The sequence below is a fragment of the Bison bison genome, unplaced genomic scaffold, assembly GCF_000754665.1.
Source record: "Bison bison bison isolate TAMUID 2011002044 unplaced genomic scaffold, Bison_UMD1.0 scf7180017864364, whole genome shotgun sequence".
In the NCBI taxonomy this organism is placed as follows: Eukaryota; Metazoa; Chordata; class Mammalia; order Artiodactyla; family Bovidae; genus Bison; species Bison bison.
In genome coordinates, this window is record NW_011494936.1 from 1,949,129 (window position 1) to 1,973,337 (window position 24,209).

Below are 24,209 nucleotides of genomic sequence, written 5' to 3' on the forward strand. Positions count from 1 at the left end.
GAATCCTTCTGATGCTCACAAGATGACTTGTATATGTACCTGCAACGTGCCCCTAAGTTCTCATTTTAGAAATAAAAATGTTCCTAAGTTGCTCATTGCCAAGCTCCCTTTGCTTCAGCTTGAAAGTGGTTAAAGATATTTATCTGAGTCAGAGAAAACCTAAAGCTGGTGCTGTTTTTATTGTAGAAACTATGAAATCTATTCTATAGGGACCTTAGGCATACAAGAAAAGAATTTTAGAACCTTCCATTAATCTACTTTATTTTTCCTACAAGAAGTCCCCTATACATAAGCAAAATACGTTGAATGTGGCAGAAATGGAATTGAAAGACCAAAAACCTCACTGTAAGAAAACAGACCTCTCTGGTTTAATGACTAGGCAAGAGTTTTCAAGGCTGACTCTTTTGGAGACCAGATACTTGTTTCTTGTATCTAATAAGCAACATCCCATTTGTGAAAACCACACACACTTTTGTTTCTTAGCAGGTAGGAAAGCACACTGTGAAGCTAAAATTATTTGTATTCATATTATATTCTATTGATACAGCTGAACTTTATCTTGAAATGTTAGCAACCCAAAGTTGAAGGGGGTAAGGAATCCATAACCAAAGGAACAGGAACATTTCAAATCTAGCCTTGCAGTAGTTTTTATGCTGAGTGAGGGTTAGGGGCAAGAGCAGAGGAAGGAAAGATCTTTGGTTCCAAAGAGGGCATTGACTATGACAGCCCACTTTCCACCTAATGGTTATCCATTAAGCAGAATAGGGTATTTACCCTTGTGATGGCATCAGGAGAAAATTGTATGTATATGTTTCTGCTTCCTTCTACAGTTGTGCCTCCACCTACATTTATAGCTACCTATACAATCCCATGGACGGAGGAGTCTGGTAGGCTGCAGTCCATGGGGTCGCTAAGAGTTGGATACGACTGAGCGACTCCACTTTCACTTTTCACTTTCATGCATTGGAGAAGGAATGGCAACCCACTCCAGTGTTCTTGCCTGGAGAATCCCAGGGATGGGGGAGCCTCGTGGGCTGCCGTCTATGGGGTTGCACAGAGTTGGACACGACTGAAGCGACTTAGCAGCAGCAGCAGCATTACATGCTAATTTCTCAGACTAAAAGAATAATGGATCTCCTAAACTAAAAGCATATCAGAAATGAATTCAACTTTGGAGGCAAGAATCTGAGAGAGAATGAGTAGCTGGCTAAGGAAAAAAACAGATCCCAGACCCTCTATTTTCCCTTGCTGCTTTTTGCTCTTTCTCTTTGTGTCAAATGTACTTGGACCCCTAAAGTATAAAAGATGATAAACAGCTTTGTTTCAGGTGTTTCTTGAAAGCAGTGCCAAATTCAAGGTGCTACTCCAACAGAGCTTCTAACTAATCTGTGCTTCAAGCTCAGGAGGGAATGCTTACCTTCTCAGGGTCACCAAGGGAAAGCTGAAAAGGAAGAGGTTGGTGGTGTGTCTGTGGAAGGGAATAGGAGATGGGTTGGCCTCATCTTTTGGGTTCTTTGCCTGTTTTCCTGTGCCAAATGCAGTTATTCAGAATGGTTTTTTATTTGATTAAGGCCTTTGGCTTGATAAAGCCATTCACCCAGAAATCAGTTATGACTCCCGTATTGCTATTTCTGATCTGTGTTTTTCAGTGGGGCGTGTGATTTCTCCAGTACTTGGGGCTGTAGCTTTGCTCTTGCTTGCCCAGTTTGTTCTTTGGCGATACCTTCCTGCCTGCACTTCCACTCCAGTGAGAGCATGGTGAATATGAAACAGTGAGAGTCATAAGAGAGGTAAACATAATTGCCCAAGGGCCCACAGAAATGGCGAGGCTCCATGCATATTGGCATTCTCATCTCACACCTCGGCAACCACAGCAACTCTGGAACACGCCTGGAGACCATGGGACCTGTATTTCCTCCAAAGGCAAAGATTCCCTGGGGTTCAGGAGCAGGAGTCCCCAGATAAAATGTAGTTTCTGGATTCTTGGGAGCACAGTCCTTGCTGGGAACACTAATGAGACAAATACAGCATTCGTCACAATCCACTGCCTGTGTTCAGCCCACACTCCAGAATCAAGACATTTTACTTTCTCTCTGAACATGTCATTTCCTAAAACATGATTAAATAACTTATTTTGATTTCCAAAGTGCACATCCATATGATAGCAGCATGAAAGGTTTGGTGTGGAGCTCGCCCGCTCCCTATCTCTGGTTAAGTGAAAGTCACTCAGTTGTGTCCAACTCTTTGTGACCCCATGGACTATATAGTCCATGGAATTCTCCAGGCCAGAATACTGGAGTAGGTAACCTTTCCCTTCTCCAGAGTTTCTTACCAACCCAGGGATCGAACCCAGGTCTCCCACATTGCAGGCGAATATGGGGGAAGCCCATCTCTGGTTAACCCTTCATATTAAAGGGCACACCTCTCTCTGATGGCACGAATTCACTGACACAGGATTGGCATTGCCACAGTGAGGAAGGTCTTTCAACTACATACAAATCACAGGTTATTATAATAAATAAGAAAAGATGCCAAATGTAAAAATTCATACCCAGAGACATCTGTTAAGATCTAAGAACAGGTGTCAGAGGATTGCCTGAGGACCTCCAGGTCAGCCTTGCTGGAGGAGAAAGGAAAGCCCTCCTTACAGGTGGAATGGTGTGCATTAAATAGCATGAGGGATTGCTGGGGAAGTTGGTGAATGCAGTGAATGGGAATCAAGAGTCACTTGAAAGCTGGTATAATACACAGGACTCCCCTGCTATCTGAAAGAAGGGCCTTCCTATGAAAACTCTCTTAAGCTGAAATGGCATAAAGCAAAGAAGCAGTTACATTAGGACCCTTCTTGATAATGGGTACACAAAATAAATGGAGATACAGCACAGACGCTCACAGACATAGTTCAAAGTGAAGGCAGCCTGATGCTGCGATGCTGAGAGTGGTTCTGGGGATGGAGCTTGGCGGTGCTGCTCTCACTATTCAGGGTGCTACCTCTGTAACCACTCACTGCAAAACAAATGGTCCTCACTGTTTTCACTTGTCACTTGTTTTTAGAAAAGCAAAAATCCTCTTCGGATTTCTTTGTGTTATCAAAAATAAGTACTAATGTAAGTCTTCAGTAAAATGTCTTTAGTGGTGTAATGTGAACTTTTGAAAAGTGAGGGATAGCTTTAGTGATCCAAGGGGTTATGGGCACAGGCTGTGGAACCCAAACATCCCCTCCCTGCCATTTATTAGAGCAAAGCTGTGCTCCTGGGCCAGTTTACTTAACCTTTCTGAGACCTATTTTCATCATCTGTAAAGCATGATTACTAGACATACCTACCTGAAGGGGTCAGAGGGTACATGTATATGTACATGCAGTTTTAGGATAGAGGCTGGAACAGAGAGGTTCTAAGTAAATATGGAAACTGTGACAGACTTTATTTTCCTGGGCTCCAAAATCAGTGTAGTTGGTGACTGCAGCCATGAAATTAAAGAGAAGTTTGCTCCTTAGCAGTAAAGCTCTGACTAACCTAGACAGCATATTAAAGAGCAGAGACATTACTTTGCCTACAAAGGTCTGTCTGGTCAAAGCTATGGTTTTTCTGGTAGTCATATATGGATGTAAGAGTTGGACTATAAAGAAAGCTGAGTACCAAAGAATTGATGCTTTTGAACTGTGGTGTCGGAGAAGACTCTTAAGAGTTCATTGGATGGTAAGGAGATCAAACCAGTCAATTCTAAAGGGAATCAATCCTGAATATTCATTGGAAGGACTGATGCTGAAGCTGAAGCTCCAATACTTTGGCCACCTGATGTGAAGAACTGACTCATTGGAAAAGACCCTGATGCTGGGAAAGATCGAAGGCAAGAGGAGAAGGGGATAACAGAGGATGAGATGGTTCGATGGCATCACCGACTCAATGGACATGAGTTTGAGCAAGCTCTGGGCATTGGTGATGGACAGGGAGGCTTGACATGCTGCAGTCCATCGGGTCGCAAAGAGTCGGACACAACTGAGTGACTGAACTGACTGAAGTGAATATTAGCTGTTAGTATTGTTAGGACTCAGTAGTACTGTCCAATGTTTGTTTGGTCCAAGAGTCTTTTCCAGTGGACAGAAGCCAACTTGTAAAGGCTATGACTTCTGCCATTAGAAGTTCCGGCAGGACTTGGCTAGCTAGAACCAAAGTAGAACACTCCGTGAGGCTAAAGGGGTGCTCCTTAGTAGCCCTCCTATTCAATATGCAAAACAGCTTTGTTTTCTAAGCAAGGGCTCAACAACCAACTTACAAGGAGCCAGTACGTTATCAGAAATGAAGTATTTGTTACATTTTAAAAGTTGATTGATACCAGCTCCCTTGGAGGGAAGGAGTTACATTAATAAGGAAAGATTATTCACTTTGGTTGTTAGCCTTACCAAGAAGAGAAAAAGTGCTTAATGTATATTTAACTTATCGTCTAAGAAGCTTTAACATATAAGTGATATGAATGTCTTTAAACTGATGAAGACTTTGGTCCATAGGTGGCAACAGAGGATGAAAGGGTTGGATGGCGTCACTGACTCAATGGACACAAGTGTGAGCAAATTCTGGAAGATGGTGAAGGACAGGGAAGGCTGGCATGCTGCAGCCCATGGGGTCACAAAGAGTTGGCCATGACTGAGCAACTAAACCACAACATGTCCTCGGAGTGATACTGAATAGTCTAGCACTCTCCTTTTTATCTTAAACTATCTACTGAATTTATTTATTTGGCTGCACTGGGTCTTAATCGCAGTACATGGGATCTTTGATCCTCGTTGCAGCATGCAGGATCTTTAGTTGTGGCATGTGGGATCTAGTTCCCTGACCAGAGATTGAACCTGGGCCCCCCTTCATTGGGACCGTGGAGTCCTAACCACCAGGGAAGTCCCTCTTTTCTGGTTTTATATTGATGTGGGTTTATTTCAGTCTTTGAGAAATTTAATTTACACATATATATGTATATATAGATATGTATGGAGTAATATATGTATAGTTGTAGTTCTTGTATATATAGAGAGAGTCCTGGAAGAATATGCAAGTAACTGTTAACAGTTATCACTTCGGACAGAATGCATGAGGGAATTTGGGTGGAAGAGAGGTGTACTTTTTTTTTTTCTTTGTATACAACTTTGTACTTTTATATTTTTATTTTGTATAACATTCAGTTTTTCAATAAAAGAGAATTCATAGAAAGAACTACAAGACGAATCAGGTCACAAGTAAGCAGGGAAGACTGCTGGAACCATGAGGCCCAAATCCCATTACTCCTTGTTGCTTATGGGTTACAGATGTTGAAATCTATGAATAGAAATGGAGAGACTTCAGCCTCCTCTTCTTCCAGGCTCAGGTAGACTTTTGGTCAGCAGATGTCAACTGCCTTCGGAAACATGAGTCAGCAGGTGTGCAAAACACAGAAGCCATGGCAGAAAGGCCCTGGCCCGGGCACACATGGCTTGTTCCTTTAGCCCTCAGGATTCTCCCTGCTTCTGCCACTTGCCAGTCAAGCTGTCAGGTCAGAGAAACCTGGATGAGAAGTATGTACTGCACAGTAACTGCTAAGGAAATTCCAACTTACACAAGGTTTATTGGGAATGTGGACCTGCTTAACCTTAGGCAAGTTGGCTGGGGTAGGGACCTGAGCTGAGTGTACATCCTGAGAACACAGAGGCTTCTTTTCCTCTAGTAGACTGCAGAGGTGGGGCCGAGGATGTGGAAGCAGTTTGTAAGCCAAGAGCACCACACAAATGAAAGGGCTTGCTCTTATTATAAGGGCTTGAAGAGAATGCAATGGGAGAGGATCTGGCCCCTATAAAGGATTTTCCCCATGAACATCAAAGAATTGATGAGGGGGGTGGTGGGGGGAGGACAAAGGTAGAGCTTGGAATGTTGGCTCTTCCTCAAAGGCACTTTCTATGCATTTTCTTTGCTGAGAATCAAATCCAGAGACTCCAATGATAATGATTCTCATTTTTATTACCGTTTTGTTATTCAGGTTTGGTTCAGAGTTTCTTCCCTGCCAAAGGCATTTGAATGAAGATGAAAAGTGCCAAGTTAATATCTTCATGGAGCCAAGCCCCCTTTCTATAACCAAAGTCTTGGTGGACAGATGTGGCACCAGCTTGCTGTTGTAGTTCTGCCTCTATATATCATCGTGATAAGGATCAAGGCTGTCCGTATCTGGTGGGGCTTGGCATTTCTGAGTGGAAGGGACAGTGAAAAAAGGTCTTCTTTTTAGTGTTTCCCTCAGATTAATTCTGGCTGTGTTCAAAATGCTTAAGGAGGAATTCCCAGAGCAGACACATACTAGAGATTCTTAATAAATACATTGGCATTAACAACACTGTGCTTAATAAGGTTAGTTCCAGGGGTTCTAGCTGAAAGTCAGTAAGAGGGACAGTTATAATTATAAAACAATATGTCACAACTTGCTGACTATAAACCCAAACCTGCTTCAACTTGAATAGAGAAAGGGATTATGAAATATAGGAAAAGCAAATTAAACAGAGAACATTAAAAGAAACATGTGTTAAATATATATATATATAGGTACTTAATGACCAAGGGCTGTCTGTTCCAGAGTTATTAATAATGACAATAACCAATAATTATAGCTCTTAAAAATTTTGTCAGAACAAAGAGGAGAAGCTAGCATTTATTGAATGTATTTAGTGATATAATAGAGGCATCAGTTTATGATGTGTGGGTCAAATGCTGCTTACTTCCATAGTTTAGCAAAAATCTTGTATGCACTTGTAAGACTTGTAAAACATCTGAAAACTTTGGTCTAAATGTCTAAAAAAGTAAATGTAAAAACTTGCAGAAAGCTTTTCTGTAAAAAAAAGTTTTTTGTAAAAAACTTGCAAAAGATTGGTTATTTTCTAGTACAGAGCAGAGGAAGGGGTTTCAATGGCCTTAGTGAAATCCAAGGAAAAGTTTGCATATCATCTTTATTTTTTCATTCATTAATGGAGACTCTGCTGTGAACTTTGCAAGCCAGGATAATTCTATGTTAAGATAGAGAATGTAATCAAGATTTCTAACCTTCTTTCATTTGGTCTTCAGTTAGTCAGTTCAGTTACTTAGTCACATCAAACTCTTTGCAACCCCACGTACTGCAGCATGCCAGGCTTACCTGTCCATCACCAACTCCTGGAGCTTACTCAAATTCATGTCCATTGAGTCAGTGATGCCATCCAACCATCTCATCCTCTGTCATCCCCTTCTCCTCCCACCTTCAATCTTTCCCAGTATCAGGGTCTTTTCCAATGAGTTAGTTCTTCTTATCAGGTGGTCAAAATATTGGAGTTTCAGCTTCAGCATCAGTCCTTCCAATGAATATTCAGGACTGATTTCCTTTAGGATTGACTGGTTTGATCTCCTTGCAGTCCAAGGGACTCTCAAGAGTCTTCTCCAACACCACAGTTCAAAAGCATCAATTCTTGGGTGCTCAGCTTTCTTTATAAACTTTGGTCTTAGTCATGACCATTTGGTCTTAATCATGACCAATTTATAGGATATATGTCAAAAATGGGAGCAAAGAAAGCATCACAAAAACCTTGAAAACCCTCATGGGTGGTAGAAGGGTCAAAGCAATGGTTTTTCCAATCGTCATGTATGGATGTGAGAGTTGGACCATAAAGAAGGCTGAGCCCCAAAGCATTGATGCCTTTGAACTGTGGTGCTGGAGAAGACTCTTGAGAGTTCTTTGGACTACAAAGAGATCAAACTAGTCAATCCTAAAGGAAATCAGTCATGAATATTCATTGGAAGGACTTATGCTGAAGCTCCAGTACTTTTGCCGTCTGATGCAAAGAGCCAATTCTTTGGAAAAGACCTTGATGCTGGGAAGATTGAAAGCAAGAGGAGAAGGAACAACCAAGGATGAGACAGCATCACTGACTCCATGGACATGAGTTTGAGCAATCTCCAGGAGATAGTGGATGACAGAGGAGCCTGGTGTGCTGCAGTCTATGGGGGCTGCAAAGAGTCGGACAAAACTTAACAAGTGAACAGCAAGATGGTAAAAATGGGCTTGAAAGTTTTGTTTCATTGATATCTCAGATCATAAGAGTTTTAAGAATTAAAGTTTTCTGATAGAATTTATTTGTTAACTTCCAAATTCATAAAATTACTTTTTCTTGCTGATGTAACAAATTCTTTGGACTTGAAAGTGAAGGAAATTTAAAAGAACTCTGAATATCTGTTCTTTTCACTTATCAGCCAAGTCAAGTGAATGTGTGGATACAACAGCAAAGAACTGAAGCCTGAATTCAGTTCAGTCCAATCACTCAGTCGTGTCCAGCTCTTTGCGACTCCACTGACTGCAGCACGCCAGGCTTCCCTGTCCATCACCAACTCCTGGAGCTTGCTCAAACTCATGTCCATTGAGTCGGTGATGACATCCAGCCATCTCATCCTCTCTCGTCCCCTTCTCTTCCTGCCTTCAATCTTTCCCAGCATCAGGGGCTTTTCCAATGAGTCAGTTCTTTGCATCAGGTGGCCAAAGTATTGTAGCTTCAGCTTCAGCATCCTGAATTCATTTCCCTACAGTGTCAGCTATGCATGTTGAATAACTAGAGAGATATTTTGTTTTTGCTGTTTATTTGCTTTTGTTAAACAAGTCACAATTTCAGAGTGATTCACAGATTTATGTAGATTTGGAATTGTATTTAAATTTGTGTTACTCCTCTGGGGGAACAATCTCAGATTTGCCTAAATTATGTAATAAGTGGTGGCAAAGTGTCAAGAAGTACTGATTAAGCTAAAAATTTTCACAAAGGAGACATGATTTCTCTGGAATTTTGAATATCAAGCTATGAATCTAAGAAAGTGTGAAAGTGTTAGTCACTCGGTCATGTCTGACTCTTTGCGATCCCATGAATTGTAGCCCTCCAGGTTTCTCTGTCCATGGAATTCTCCAAGCAAGAATATTGGAGTAAGCAGCCAGTCCCTTCTCCGGGGGATCTTCCTGACCCAGGCATTGAACCTGGATGTCCCACATTGCAAGCATATTCTTTACCATCTGAGCCACTAGGGAAGCCCATGAATCCAAGAAATACCAACACCAAAGCCTGCACATTCTGTGTCTGGGCACTGTTTGGGCTCTCTGGGCTCTGATCAAGGATATTCTCTCCTAGAGCTATTGATAGTGATGTAAATCAGGAGTCAGAATTGACATGCCTTCTGCTTGAATATGCCACCTAATTCTAGAGACCAGTTCCACTGGGTAAACACGAGGTATGGCACAAGTTGCAGGTTGTTCAGTATTGGGAAAGAAGTGGGGAAAGGAAAGAAGGAAGGCATCATTTGGTTTTTACTTTTTGTTCCTAGAAGGCAGACATTTGGTTTTGTTGTTGTTGTTGTTCCTATATTTTTTTCGATTATGTATTACATTCATTTACTCAACATTGAGAGACTTCTAAATGAAAGTCTGTGTTGGATATGGATGTTTATATGGGGAGTGGTACAGGAGGATACAAAGATAAATCAGATATTTTACACTCAAAATGCTTATCATCTAAAAGGAGTTTATCAGTCAGCTTTTGATATGTTGTGCTTTTGTGACAAATGATCCCCAAGTCTCAGTGGGACAACAAAGATTTATTCTCATTTATGCTCATATCACCTGAAGATCAGCTATCATGTTCATTTCATTCTGGAACTCAGCCTGAAGCAGCAGCCTTTATCAAGAGCATGCCATTTACATGTCAGTGGGAAAAGGAGAAAGGAAACTGGGAAGGAAAAAGGCAAAAGATGGCCATTAAAGGTTGTGTTCTTATCTCATTGGCCAAAGCAAGTCATGTTGCCGAGCCTGCTGGGAAAGGGGCATGAATGTTCTTCCACAGGGAAGCACTGCATATGGCCACTGTCTGGGGTTTCTGATCCTCTTGCAGTGAGGGCAGCAAATAATTGCAAACAACAATGCAATCAAGCACAGGGAGATAAATACACACACAATATCAGATATGTGCACTCTATATAGAATATACCAGACAGTGCAAAATGATGGGCATCCCAAAGGCAGGGACATTTCCCTGCTCTGCCACATAGAAACCAGTTTGACTTTGAATAAGGCACTTAACGTCTCTGAGCCTGTTTACTTACTTGAAAAGCTATGATAATTTCATAGCTTTGTGGTAAGGATTGAAATATTCAATTCAAGTTAAATGCTAAACAGAAAGCCTGGCATTCAGTTATCATCTTTTTTTTTTTTAATTCTCCTCCTTCTCCTTCATATCCTCTCCTTTCATCTTATCATTCTTGTTATTTCATTTCAGAATTATAGGGAATGCTTTCTGGACATGGCATTTAGTCTGAGGCTGAAAATCTGGATAGTATTTGAACAGACAGCAAAGGGATTAACTCTGCACCTCAGTTTTCCCATCTTTAAAATGGGGATAATAATAGCAATTATGACTTAGAGTTGGTCATGAGTTTAAATGAGTTAAAGAAGCTGATAAGCACAGTGCCTGGCATGTTGTGAACATTATGCAAGTACTGGTTAGATACAAATACGCAGGTGAAGACTAAAACTGGGCCAGAGACAGAAAGGATTTTCAGACTGAGAAGATGAGAAGAGCAAAAGCAAGAGAGAACCAGGGGAGGTTTGAGGAATGCAAGGGGAACAGAAAATAAACAGGTTTGGTTGTGACGTTTCCAAACCGAACTTGGCTCTGCTTGCCTTCCATGCAACAAAGCCAGTTTACAGACACTAGGTTGCGGTAGAGGAAGGCACAGCATTTATTTGCAGAGTCAAGCAAGGCGTACAAGGCCCATGTTCAAAAGACCCATACTCCCCGGTGGTTTTCAGGGAAGAGATTTTAAAGGCAAATCTGCGGTAAGGGCTGCGGGTTGTATGACTTTCTTCTGACTGGTCGGTGTTGCAGGAATCTCAGTCATCAGCCTTCTAGTTCCAACCAGCGTGAGGTCTCCATGCCTCTGCTCAGCTTGAAGTTACCATCCTCCCCATGGGTGGGGGCCTTAGTTCCTTAAAGAACACAAAGATATGAATCAGGTTGTTATGTATATTTCTTGAGGAGGAACTATTTATTGCCACCCTATTTTTGTTGTTGTTGTTGATAGCTATTCCTCTGTTTCTGCATTCTTTCACTTCCCTAGTTAATAACTGTGTAGATCTTGCCTTTGGAACTTAGGGAGGGCCTTCCAAGAAACAGGGGACATGGAAAGGTTTTTGTACCCAGGAGGGCCCCGCAGGTCCTATTGAGTTTTAGTCTTACGAAGTCAAGTGTCATAGAAGATGGGGCTGAAGAGGTGCTGAGGGGCCTGAGCATTGGGACTTGATTCTGTAGGCAGGGGAGCACTGTTTGAGCTGTGCTTCAGAAAGATCAGTGTTGTCCATGTAAGACAGGTAGGAGTATCAAAGATGGGAGCCAGGAATGCACAGGAGAGGGATGCTGCAGACCTTAGTGGAGTTCAAAGACAACCATCCTCGGACAGTGCCAGAGAACACAGAGAGAAAGGGCCACTGCACGAGGGGGCATGGAGGTCCAACACGCCTGGGACTTGATAGGTGGGAACTGGGTGGCAAGGTGGGTGGAGCAGGTGTGGATAGGGAAAAGACATAATAAAATTTCTTTAAAAAGCAACTGTGGTACATATACACAATGGAATATTGCTCAGCCATTAAAAAGAATACATTTGAATCAGTTCTAATGAGGTGGATGAAACTGGAGTCTATTATACAGAGTGAAGTAAGCCAGAAAGAAAAACACCAATACAGTATACTAATGCATATATATGGAATTTAGAAAGATGGTAACGATAATCCTGTATATGAGATAGCAAAAGAGACACTGATGTATAGAACAGTCTTTTGGACTCTGTGGGAGAGGGAGAGGGTGGGATGATTTGGGAGAATGGCATTGAAACATGTATAATATCATATATGAAACAAGTTGCCAGTCCAGGTTTGATGCACAGTACTGGATGCTTGGGGCTGGTGCACTGGGATGACCCAGAGGGATGGTATGGGGAGGGAGGAGGGAGGAGGGTTCAGGATGGGGAACACATGTATACCTGTGGCGGATTCATTTTGATATATGGCAAAACCAATACAATATTGTAAAGTTAAAAAATAAAATAAAATAAAAAAGAAGACCCAGAGGAATCAGGGAAGTTGTGATAAAAAAAATAATAAATAAATAAACATGTTTATCAAAGGGGAAAAAAGAAAATTGGAAGGGATAAATTAATATTACAGGAGTAACAGATAAAAAGTACATAAAATAAATAAATAAACAAGGATTTGCTGTCTAGCACAGGGTAGTGTAACCAATAACTTGTGATAACCTATAATGAAAAAAAAAATCTGAAAATATATGATTCACTTTGCTGCACATCTGGAACTAAAGCAATATTTATATCAACTATACTTCAATTTTAAAAATTATTAATTTACTACTTCTGATTAAATAATTGATTTCTCAAGACCCCTCAGTGGTTGTGAAAATCTTCAGAAGTGTTTTCCCACACTGTAAAAGTCTCACCCATCACATATTTTCTAATTGCAAGTGGATTTAATAAACTATGAGAAAAATTGGGAGGTCACCATCTAAAGCAGTCAGTCAAATTTGGCTTGAATATTTGTAAGACACCTGATACATTATGTAATAAACCTCTAAAAAAAAAGGAACTTGGAAGTGGGTGTTAAGATGCTACCTATGAATATTGTCACCCAGATTTCTCTCCAAGTCCTAAACAAGAACAGCTGTACTGAAGAAGTTTTAATCAGGAGACTGAGAAGGGACCCAGGTAGTGGGAGAGCAAAGGCAGATTGGGCAGAAAGATTGAAAGTGGAAAACTGGGGAGAAGAGAGCAAGGTCTAGGATAAACCTAGGCTAGAAGTGCAGAAAGGAAAGTGGGACTATGTCGTCTTCTAAGATACCAGCCTTTTTTATGTCTCTAGTGTATTACCAAGTGAAATACAGACTTCTAATAAACAATGGACAATATGATAATAATTTTTGTTAAAAAGAAATAATAGGTATTCCTAGTCATAGGAAAAGATAAAAGGATATATACTTAATTTTAGCAGTAGTGAAATTATAGATGATTAAAATTTTTTGCCCTTTGTTTCCTTTTTCTGCATGCACATACATTAGTTTTATAGGATAAATATTAAATAATAGCATCTATAAACAAGGAGAAAGAAAGGGATAAAGGAACTATCCCTGCCATAAAGAACTTAAAAAATTTATGTACACACACACAATTTATGCTATTGTTTTGTGACACTTTGAACATATACTCTAATAAAAACAGATGTGCAAACGATCTTTTGGCAAGCAACACGTTCAAAGACTGGGGGCTGCCTGCAGCTGATTACATTGCCAGTGTGTCAGAACCAGGGTTTTAAGTTCAAAATGCTTGCTAACAGAAATCATTACAATACACAGGCTAGGTTGGAGGGAAATAGGGCCTAAAATTTGGATACATTTAAAAGAAAATGTTTCAATGTGTTTATATTCCAACTCAGCCTCAAAGAGGTAACCTTTCAACTTAAGAGTCATTTTGGACAACAGTTCTTGAAATTGTCTTGTATATAAAACCCAATTGGTTGTGACTATTGGAAAATACGTTACTTTTTTCTTGTAGCCAGAATATGTAGCAAATGAGAGTTCTCTAAGTGATTTGGCAAGAAATTAATCTTTAGATTGTTTTAATATGGGATCTGAATTGTTTTGCTTTTTCCCCCACTTTCTTTGATTCTTGTTAAAGGTAGACTGAAAATATTTCCTTCATGGAAGGTTTGAAGATTAAGTCCTCCCTGCCTCTGGAAAAGAAGCATTTGATGGTTCTTTGCTGTTTCAAGGGAATTGGAGTTTATACGAAAAAGTGGAGTGACTTGTCAATGTAGTTTGTAGATAAGGACTTTTCCTGAGTCAGAAAGGTGTTCCGTAGGGCCACAGGAATAAAGAGGTCTGGGACGATGAGGAAAGGGACCTTTCTCCTTGTCAGTGTTCTGGGAGTTGGCAGGTTTCCAGAAGGAATGGCTAGAGAAACAGGACCATAGGTCTAAGCTTTTCCCAAATATGGCTTTGAAGGGAACAAACAAAAGGGGTCAGTGATCTTCCCAGGGACAACCAGAATGACCAGGTTATTTATAACTATCTCCTATTCCTCCCCACTTCTAAGCCTTGGCCCTGCTTTAGATCCTGGAGCCTATAAATACCCCTGACTTGGAAAGGAAACCCCAAGAACATTTAAAGTTACATTTCCAATAGATCCTGGCAGGATGTAGACTTGGATTTGAAATTAGATAACATCAAAGATAATATATTTCTTGGACATCTGAGTTTGAGGACTGAGTACAATATTGAATAAAGGGATGATCCAGTGATTTCCTCTTTGGATTGTGCACACTGTTTGTGAAGATTTAGAATGACACAAATGTAGTATACCTGCTCAGTTCCCATTTTGGACGGAGGCACTCATTCTCTCAGCTTCCAGGAGGGGTGGCTGCTACAGGATCATAGCTGTGATTCTTTCTGGGAATTGCCCTCTGCCAAAGGAAGCAGCCTTGCCCTCTGCTCAGAGGTAGCCTGAGTCTAAAGATGAATCCATGCAGGGACACAAAGATGCTCCTTGATACCTCAATTTGTGGTAATTCTGAAGGGCCATTTCAACTCCAGAGCTCCCAGTGGGATCAGCTGAGGCCTCTGTCACAGAGGTATCACAGTTCAACTCCTCCCATGGCCCAAGCCTGCTACCCTCACCTCCCTACAAATGTTCTCAAGTTCGTTCCCCAGTGAACTTACTGCATGCAAATCTCTGTCTCAGATTCTGAAGGTGTCTCCAGGAAACCTGACTTGCTACAACAAACTACTCTAGTCCTTTCCCATTAAACAAATACAGTAATTTTAGCTTTTCCCAAAGACAGATACTTCTAACAACCAGACATCTCATTCTTTGTATTTATTGAAGAGTAAATTTTGATACAAATTTTTCTTCAATGAGAAGAATTCTTAAGTTGTCTTAAGAAATAAGAAACGGGACAAAAGTAAAAATTGTCCAGGACTTCCTTCTCTTATGGACACATGCCAGAACTGTTTTCTGGAAGCTCATTTTTAGCATATATTAGTTGCCATTGACAAAAATGCCAAATACCAAAGAAATGTAATAAGACATATGAGCTAATAAAATGTTGATTTATAATGTTTTTAAATCTCCCTATAGTTTAAAAAGGATCATGTTTTCATTAATTGTTCTTACAGATCAGTATGGAACTCTCTCCTGTTACTCCAGCCAGTATGAAGCCAATCTCGTCCACTATTGAGCTGATTAAGGAAAACATGGGGAAGTGGAAGAAGCGTAGTAAGCACTTACTATGTAGCTAAATGGTCATTCTGTTCTTTATTTCCCCAATGCCTTCTTACTTGGAGAGATTACTCCAATAAGAGAATAAATTATTTTTGATTAGATAATCAATGGCCTTATCCCTTGATTGAAGAGGGTTATGATAAGTGAAACACAGATCTTTAAAAAGAGTATCTTGTCATCAGGTTGTAAGCGATGAGCATGAATGTTGGCAGGTTTCTGAACTTTATGAATAAAATCTTTGAAGTGTAAGAACTATTTTATTGGATTCTCCCAGTTTTTTGTTTTTGTTTTTTAAAGATTCTCCCTCCCTGTTACTCTTCCCATTTACCCCTTAGGAAGCAAGCAGGCCTACTTGAAATAATCATCTAAATATTCATTTTTGTTGTAGCCAAGCTGAGTTGGACATGTGTTTCCAAGGAGTAATGCCAACAAAACTAATTTTTAATGACTTGAACTATCAACCAGTCAAAAGAATGAAAGCAAGTTGATCGAGTTTTCATTCTCAGGTTCACCTTTTAAAATTACTTCTTATTTAGAGTAACTGAATCTGTAGCCTGAAACCACACTGATATGCTCCCTGTGCTGCTGCTGCTGCTGCTAAATTGCTTCAGTCGTGTCCGACTCTGTGCAGTCCCATAGATGGCAGCCCACCAGGCTTCCCCATCCCTGGGATTCTCCAGGCAAGAACACTGGAGTGGGTTGCCATTTCCTTCGCCAATGCATCAAAGTGAAAAGTGAAAGTGAAGTCTCTCAGTCGTGTCTGACTCTTTGCGACCCCATGGACTGCAGCCTACCCTGTGCTACCACTAGCTATTTATACATGGCTTATAAATAATGAAATAAAGCCACTTTATCATTAGCTGGTTTATGTCCAAGAGCCTCAGTTACTCTTCTCTTATTCCACTTTATATTGTTAGTATTGCTTATCCTTTGCCCACTACATTTCATGGTCTCCAGTTCACAGGAAATCAATCATCTGTGAAGGAGGTGGAATACTCTCGAAAAAACTGAAAAATTGGGAATTCTGGGCTCTGATGCTGATTTGGATGCATCACTTTACTAGCTCTCAGTTTGTGTTCTCATCTGTAAAGCAAAAGTATTGCCAGGCTCTTTTTTTTTCTGGCACTAACATTATGCAGGCTTAATACATTTTAGAAATGCATCAGTCTATGGTTTATAGTTAAATTCTTAAGGGTGAAAATGGAAAGTGTTTTTTTTTTTTTTTTTGAGCCACATCATAGTGATGATTATACTGAGAGGTCCTGAGACCAATCCCTAGGTTTTGAAGATTCACTTGCAGGAGTCACAGGACTCAATATGGAGTTGTACTCAGGTCTGTGATTTATTATAGTAATAGGAAACCAAACTCAGTTGGCAAGAGAAAAGGCACACGGGTAAGTCCAGGGAAACCAGGTATATGCGTCCAAGGAGTCACGTGACTTCCCCCAAGGAGGCACACAGGATGTGCCTAATTCCCTTGCAACAGGTGTGACCATACGTGTAAAATGTTGTCAGTCAGGGAAACCTGGTAGAGACTCAGTGCCCAGGGTTTTTACTGGAGGATTTTCACAGAGGCAACCACAAATTCCAGCCTCCCAGAGGGAAGGCAGGTGTTCAGCCTAAACTGTATGGTCTGTACAAACAGTTTAAATATAGTGAACCCCTCTTAGTTAATGATGGTGAAACTGCTGTTAGACTGAATGTGTCCTCCCCCAAATTCATCTGTTGAAACCTAATGCCCAATCGATGGTATTTGGAGGGCAGGCCTTTGAGAAGTGCTTAGGTCATGAGGGTAGAGCCCTCTTGAATAGAACCAATGCTTCTATAAAAGTGGTCCAAGAAAGATTACTTGCCCCTAGGGAAGACACCCATCTAGGAAGCAGCTGATCCCATGATCCTAGAACTGTGAGAAATGACTGTTGTTTATAAGCCACCTAGTCTCTGGCATTTTGTAATAGAAGCCCAAACAAGACAGGAACCCTTCTGAAATCTTAAGTTCCGAGACCCCAGACAAGGGTCAACCTTGTAGGCAGGCCTTTCAAAAGGGCACCAGTCAGACCTGCTATCTTAACTATTTTCTGCATGGTTATACAGTATGTTCATTTCTTAAGTGACTCTTGGATATAGCCCTTGTATATTACCTGAGTTATGCAAAAAACGGTATTAAGTAAAATAATATTTTTACAAATATGTTTAATTTTTTCCATTAGTAAGTTAAAATTTTCATTTAAGAAAACTTGAAAAATATAAAAAGAAGAAAAATATAGTAGCAATTTCTGAACATCATTTCTAAGGATAATTACTTCTAGATAACCACCTTCCAAATATTTTGAACATGATTATCTCAGTGCCTATTTAAATTATATTGTTCTTCTCATTTTTATCTTACAATATAGAAAATTTGCATATTATTTCAAAACATCTTGCAGACATGGTTTATAATGATTATTCCATTGTATCATAATTTACATAATCAGTGCCCCTTTGCCATTTTTGAGTATCATAAATAATGAACTTCTTCATGCACAAAGCTCTTTCTGAATTAAGAATAATTCCTCTGGATGAATTCTCAGAACTGATTCATTATGCCAAAGGTTATAAACTTTTAAAAGACTTTTATTATCCCTTGCCAGATGACTCTCCAAGAATTGTAAAATTTGGGCATCTACTAACTGAGTATTTCTCTAAAATGAAATGATGCTTTCATTTGTTTTTCTTTCAGTGTATTTGTGGTATGTTTTTCCCTTTCATTTTTTCCCCCCACTGACTCCCTATATTTTCTACTTACCTTACTACTAGGGCATTCCTTTGGGCAAATGCCCAGCATTTATAAATCTCCTTTTCAAAAAAGCAAAAATGTTAGCTAGGAATCTTCATCATGCATTATCACAGTCTAACTCATTTGTTTCCTGAGCAAATAGGACACAAGTTCTTCAGGTTTTGACTGACAGGCAGGGAAGAGGAAGAAAGAGAAGAAAGAGTCTGGAATACTGAGATACTCTTCTGTAAGGGGGTTGGATGATCCACGGGATGGTGCAGTGGGCCCTGAGTAAGTGTGAGGCTGAAAAATGGGTTATGGGTTCTGAAATACAACAGTTAGAAAGATAACAAAAGATCCAACATAACCTTTATTGCTGTCTTGCTCCAGAACAGATCTGACTCTAAGAAGCACCAGGAAGTTGTGCAGTTAAAAGAAACTAGGTTTGTGTTGCGTTGCATGCTAAGTCACTTCAGTTGTCTCTGACTCTTTCTGACCCTATAGACTATAGTCCATCAGGCTCCTCTGTCCTTGGGATTCTCCAGGGAAGAATACTGGAGTGGGTTACCATGCCCTCCTCCAGGGGATCTTCCCAACCCAAGGATCAAACCCATGTCTCATGTCTCCTGCATTGGCAGGTGGATTTATTTTACCACTAGTGGCACCTGGAAACCCACAGGTTTGTGTTAGATAGGTTAAATTGGAGTTCTCAGGCCAGTGTTGGCTAACTGGGAGCTCTTGAGCAAGTCACTTCATCTCCAGCCCTCAGTTCCCTTTCTGGTAAAAGGAGATAATAGAATTCAGCAAACCTCCCTTGTGAAGCAGCTCTAGGAATTGTGTTCAAATTCAGTAATTAATGTTTGTGGAATCACTTGTGCGTACCGGGTCCATGGGGTGCGTGGCAATGACAGGAGAGAATGCCCTTTAGGAACAAGGCCAACTGTGTCTTAATATTTGCTCTGGTTTGTTTTTTTGTTTCATCAAAAACTCATGTATTCAAATTAACAAAACATAAACCTCCTAATAAATGAACGATAGTGAAGTTTAATCAGATAGTGTGCTTCAGGATAGTACATGTGTATATGTGTGTGTTTAAATGTCACCGCAATTCTAAAATTTGTATGTAAACAATTTAGAAAATACAGAAAATTATAAAAAAAAAAATATCTCATCTCCAAAGTCAGTCATCATTAATAATTACTAACTTCCTTACAGTATTTTTTCTATTCAATTTTTAAATCATTGGTTTGTTTTTTGACAACATAATGAAACAAAAATAGTATTTTATTTTAGATTCATACAGAGCTTGTTAAATCTTGTCTCTGCCACCTCCTAGCTATGCCATTTTAGCAAAGTTACTTAATTTCTCTGAGCCTCACTTTCCTATTCCTTAAAATGAAGACAGTGATACCTATTTTCCAAGTCAGGATTCATTAAAAATAGCATGCATAAAGAATTAAAGTGCATACATGGGCTTTTCTGGCTATCCCAGTGATTAGGACTCTGCGCTTCCACTGCAAGGGGCATAGGTTTGATTCCTGGTTGGGGAACTAAGATCCCACATGCCACATGGCGAGGTCAAAGAAACAAAGACAAAAAAGAAAAAGAACTAAAGTGCACACACAGCAATTTGCAGAAACTGTCATGTGCATGAACCATACCCAATTCAAATTATTTATAGTGTGGCAAATAAATTTTATATGTAATAGATAATGAAGTTTATATCCATCAACTAACAAATGTGCACATGGGGATGCTTTCCTAGCAACGATAGTTCTGTTGTAAATATTTAATAAAACAATAAAGTCTGGCAGAGCCATCTCCATGTTGAATTGCTGGAGGTCAGAGGCTCGGTTATCTGCACATAAAGGGGAGGCAGTGTAATTATAAAAGACTTCACCTGTCTTTTATTGCTAAGGGCATATTGGAAACATCAATTTTATTTGGATAAGATTTATTCCCTGATTTCTTCCAAGAGGATTAAAGGATATGGGAATTTTAGTACAACTTAAGATCAGAGGCAAAATAGTTGAACAGAACCATTCCTCTGATTGCTCGGCATTTGTTGAGCATCTTCTACGTGCTTGGAGCTCTTGATAGAGTACAGAAGGAACCAAGGTAAATGAGACTGCTCTCTCCTCAGGAGAACTCCCAAGGTGGGAAAGCGTTTCTCAAACTATTGGCTGAAGACCCTCTGTGTAGAATCACCCAAGGGACTTCTAAAAAATGAAAAAAGGAAGATTGCTCATCCCCTGCCTGGAGGCCTCTCCTAATGCAGCACGTCTGGGAGTCTCCCCTAGTCCCCATTTCTCTGGTTGATGGGCATACATGCTGGGGTTTGAGAGCTTGCAGAGGGGAAGCAGACTTAGCAACTGTTGTGGTGTTCCAGTGTAGTCATCGATTGGGCAGAAGGTGGGAGATCAGAAGTGGGGACTTTGGAACCAGCAGATCTGCATTCAGTTGCTGACTGACTAGGAGCTTGATGGAGATTTCCCATCTCTCTAAGCCTCAGTCTATTATTGGTTGTTGTTGTTCAGTTGCTAAGTCATGTCTGACTCTCTGTAACCCCATGGACCGCAGCCTGCCCCTCACTATCTCCCAGAGTTTGCCCAAGTTCATGTCACGTTCATTATGGTGCAATAGTTCTACTGCTGCCTACCCAGAGTAGTATTGTGTTAAATTCTTACCTTCTGTAGGAAAATGCTTAATGTGCTGTCTCATTTGTAGGAGGTGCTTAAGCAGTGGTAGCCATCACTGTCACCTGCCCAGGAGGCAAATGCCATCACACCATAACCCTAGTCTGCTTTGGCACCAACTGGATCCCAGAGGCACAACACAGCCATTCAGGGGCCAAGATCATCTGAAGCTTTAACAAAAATCCTGCTTCTGGAGTCTGGCCATTAACCTACAACAGCTAAAGGTTGAATTAACTGAGACCTGATTAGGAAAAAAGAGGTCTTGCTCTCTTTCCTTCCCTCTTTTCCTGCCTCCCCTCCCTGCTCTCTCCCCATTCCGACTCAGTGGAAATGATGTTTCACCCCCAGAACACTGCAGTGGCAGAAACCTGTTACCAGTTTTCAGATCGTCAAATGGCAGATGGATGCAGCCTACAGCCTCTCCCTCCATCCAAGATGTCTTCATCTGTCCCCCCAGGACCCCAGCAAAATGCTCTTGGCAAACACAGGAGGAAAGGATAAAAATTAAGTATAAGGTGCTGCATTTGTAGGGCCCTTTATGGCTTTGGATATGTAATGATGGTTTAATGGCAGTCAAGAGACAGGTAATTAGGAGCAATCCGCTCTGATCACCCTTGTACATAGCCCCAGATATCTCCTCAACACTCCCGAAACCTTGTTTGCTTTCTCCTAGGCAGAAATCCCACACGGTCTGTACACTGCCAGCTGTCAAGCTAACGAACTGCCAGCGCGTTCCTGAATGGGAGGGCTCAGCCTGGCGAAGCTCCCCTAGAAGCCAGTGCTGTCTTCGCCCCCATGATTGCCTTTATCTAGCTGGTGCAGGAGACACTCCTAATCACGCTGCTGCTGGCCTCCGAGGGTCAAACAGGGGACCATCGCTACCTAAACAAATGAGGAGGATGTCACCTTTGGGGGAGACTGATAAGCAGTTGGCAGGCAGGCCACGGGGTAGAGAAGGCGCCAGCAGCCAGCAATCTTCAGAGGCTGTAAATACGTTACACTCTCAGCAGGGAGACGGGCAATATAGGCACCGAGAGGCCTTTGTTTAATGAGCTGTCAGAAAGCAGGCATGAAATTATGTTTGAAAACATGTGCAAGCTGCAGAGACAGAGCGGGGGCCTGTAAATGGCCCTCTTCCTTCGTGGTGGATGTTTAGAGCATCTTATCAGTCTGAGAACTGTCATAGGATGAAAGCTATCATTAGCAAACTAATGGTGTTTGAAAGCTACAAATTTTTCTCTCTCTTCTCCAGTTTTGACTTAAATGGATTATAGGAAAAAATCTTAATGGTTTTTTTTTTTTTTTCCTTGGGATTTTGGTAAACATGCAAATTGGAAGAGAACCAAAAACAAACCACAAAAAAGTGTCTCTGGAAGAACAAATGAAACAGTTATACTTCAAGTCTCTGCTCAGAACAACCACCTTATATTCTTTCCAATTCTGTTGAGACTCCATTCAGAGAACTCTAATGTAACTCCAGCCACCATTTTATTTCAATCAGGCCCATAAAAGAAAACATAAATATGAAATAGATTGCTTTCCTATAACCTGAGTATTAGAATTAGTGGGTAGGTATAATATCACTTCTACTACATCAGCTATCAAAGAGTAGAGGATAATTTTCCAAAGACTTGAAATTATCCTTGTGGGTCACATGGCTAGAGTTTATTTCTAATAAGGGTGAAACTTAAAGACTTTAAAAAATATCTGTCAAGACGGAGAGGCATCACTGATTCAGAGCATATTTGGGCCTCCGTTCTTAAATTCTGAAATGATGCATGAAGACTTGGTTGCCACGCATGGGTCTTTTACCTTTAGTGCACCAGAGACCTGCATCTCCCATCTCCAGTCAAACCAGGCAGCCAAAAAGACTTTGCAAAACCTCTTTCCCATTAAAAGCCTCAAGACTACGCTGAAGCTGCTTCAGAAGTGGTCACATTCACAAGGACCTTACGTTCACAGACTGAATGTAAGAAAAAGAGAAGAGAAAGGCCTGAGTAGGAAACAATAAAGTTAGATTGAAAAGGTAAAGAGACAAAGGATAGAGAAACAGAAACACAAAAAGAAAGAACCAGGCAGAAATAAAGACTTTTTGATTCATACCAAACAGTGATAACTGACATTCATATGACAATTTGATGAGACCCAATTCCTCTCTTTATGCTTTTTCCCCATTTGCAAATGGGAAATGCAAAAGCAATATGCCTGAAGTCAGGCAGTACAAGTAAGAGTCAGCAATGGGCCCTGCTCAGGGCCCCCCAGGGTCCACATTCCCTCCCACTCCAAATAATCTTGATTTGTGGTCCTGGAGAAGACTCTTGAGAGTCTTTTGGACTGCAAGGAGATCAAACCAGTCAATCCTAAAGGAAATCAACCCTGAATATTCATTGGAAGGACTGATGCTGAAGCTGAAGTTCTAGTACTTTGGCTACCTGATGCAAAGAAGCAACTCATTGGAAAAGAGCCTGATGCTGGGAAAGATTAAGGGCAGGAGAAGAAGGAGGGTGACAGAGGATGAGATGGTTGGATGGCATCATTGACTCAATGGACATGAATTTGAGCAAACTCTGGGAGATAGTGAAGGACAGGGAAGCCTGTCCATGAAGTCTTGAAGAGTCAGACACAATGTAGCGACTGAACGGCAACAGTAGCAAGATTGAAACGCTTGTATTGAATTTATTAAAAATAAAATTTGAATGGACATTTGTCAAATCAGATGTTTTTTCAACATTTATGGGGTCGATCATATGATTTTCCTGCTGAAATCTATTATTATGGCTAATAAATCAATAGATGTCCTGAAATTGAAGCCTCTTTGAAAGATGACCCCATCTCAATGCTTCCGTTTTCTCTCCTCTTTTCACACAAACCCATTGCAGTCAGGATTTGGACACTGACACCCCAGCAAACTTGTGCTTGTCAGTATCATCAACGCCCTCCATGTTGCCAAATCCAAATGTCAGTCCCCATCAGAATCCACCTGTCAGTTGTCACAGTTAATTGCTCCCTCCCCATTGAAGTGATTTCTTCACTTGCCCTCTAAGACACTGTACACTTCATTTCCTTCAGCCCCACTTGCTGTTTCTTCTGTCTCCTTTGCCAGATCCTCTATTGCTTGATAACCTCACAGCACTGAAGCGCACCATGGCTCAGCCCATGGAAATCAATCTCTTCTCTCTCTATACTCACCCCCTTGCAGATTCTCTTCAGTTCCATGGCTTTTAGTAGCATGTAACTGCAAATGACTCTCTAATGTATATCTCCAGTCATGACCACTCCCCTTAGCAACAGCTCATATATTTACCTGTCAACACTGTCTCTCCACTCAGATGTCTAATGAATATCTAGATTATCATGTCCCAAACTGAAATTCTCATCTTCTTCACGCACAGAACTTGCTTTACATGT